The sequence below is a fragment of the Mirounga leonina genome, unplaced genomic scaffold, assembly GCF_011800145.1.
Source record: "Mirounga leonina isolate KUSES-001 unplaced genomic scaffold, KU_Mleo_1.0 Mir_127, whole genome shotgun sequence".
Lineage (NCBI taxonomy): Eukaryota > Metazoa > Chordata > Mammalia > Carnivora > Phocidae > Mirounga > Mirounga leonina.
Genome location: NW_023270316.1, coordinates 57,743,425 through 57,744,994, shown reverse-complemented (window position 1 = coordinate 57,744,994; position 1,570 = coordinate 57,743,425). Strand labels below are relative to the sequence as shown.

Sequence of the window (1,570 nt, the reverse complement as noted above, 5' to 3'; positions counted from 1 at the left end):
CCTGAGTGTAAAATGATGAACCTTTTCCTGTAACTGTGGCCGTGTGTCCCATACCCACCCCCACCCCACAACCCGCCTCAGCCACATAGGTGAGGCAAGAGCTAAAGAAAGTACCATTAGTTTAAGAGAAGAAAAAGACTTAGCAACATCCCTTTCTCAAATCCTACATCATTTAGTCCCTGAGTTGTTTTTTGGCCCATATATTGTCTTCTATTGTTAATTTAATATTCATAACTGTGTATATAACCTTCCCAATTAGATTTTTGCTTAGCAGGGAAGCAAACCACCATAGCTACTCCCTATAATCTTTGGTTCCAGAGTCTTTACCTGGTTTTCTGCTCCACTTCCACCAGATCATTCTGGATCCTTCAATTAAGGCCTAGGTCTCACACAGACCACCACTTAGTACAAGCCAAGCTCAAGGGAATTTTTATTGCAGCAAAATACACATAGCATAAAATGTACTGTCTTGTCCATTTTTAAGGGTACAAGTCAGTGGTATTAAATAGATTCATCATACTATGCAACAATCACCACCATCCATCTTACAAATTTTGTAAGTCATCCTTGTGCAGGGGTCATGCTATGCTTCTCTGTATTATTCCAATCTTAGTATGTGTGCTGCTGAGGCAAGCACTCTCAAGAAAACTTTTAAAAACAAAACTTTACTTCCTAACTTGTCTATGAGGCCAGCATTCTCCTAATACTGAAACCAGATAAAAATACTACAAGAAAGAAAATTACAGACCAATAACTCTCATGAACATAGGTGCAAAAATCCTCAACAAAATATCAGCAAGTCAAATCCAACAACATATAAAAAGAATTATATACCACAACCAAGTTGGATTTATTCCAGAAGTGCAAAGCTAGTTCAACATTTGAAAATCAACCAATGTAATCCACTACATCAATAGACTAAAGAAAAAAATCACATGATTATATTGACTGATGCAGAAAAAACATTTGGCAAAATCTAACACCTCTTCATTATGAAAACTCTCCACAAACTAGGAATAGAGAGAAACTTTCTCAACATGATAAAAAAACAAAAGCATCTACAAAAACCTACATCAAACATCCTACTTAATTGTGAGAAACTGTATACTTTTTTTAAGGTCAGGAAAAAGTCGAGATGTCCTCTCTCACCACTCCTAATTAACAACATACTGAAACTTCTAGCTAGTGCAATAAGACAATAGAAGGAAATAAAAGGTAAACAGAGTGAGAAAAAGCACCAAAACAAATCTTTACTCAGAAACAAAGGTAGGCACCTCAAGTCCCTTTTAGAATTTGTAGACTTTCTTTATTGCATATTTGTTTTCTGTTTCAAAGATATCTACTCTTGTTTTACTATTGCCTTGCTTCTATTTCCTTGAGTTTAAGTTGCTGTTCTTTTTCTAGCTTCTTAAGATGGAAGCTAAAATCATGTGGACTTTCAATTTTTGTTCTTCTCAAGTATATACACTTAAAGCTATGAATTTCCCTTTGAGCCCTGCTTTATCTGTACCTCAGGCATCTTGATATGTCACATTTTCATTATCATTCAGTTTAAGATAGTTTAGAATTT

At 35.4% G+C, this 1,570-nt stretch overlaps 1 non-coding gene across 1 annotated transcript; it reads right to left on the bottom strand.

Moving 5' to 3' along the window:
* Positions 1–529: 529 nt before the first annotated feature.
* On the bottom strand, positions 530–637 carry LOC118009694. The gene has a single exon (XR_004678984.1). It is a non-coding gene; the product is annotated as a U6 spliceosomal RNA (small nuclear RNA).
* Between the last annotated feature and the right edge of the window lie 933 nt (positions 638–1,570).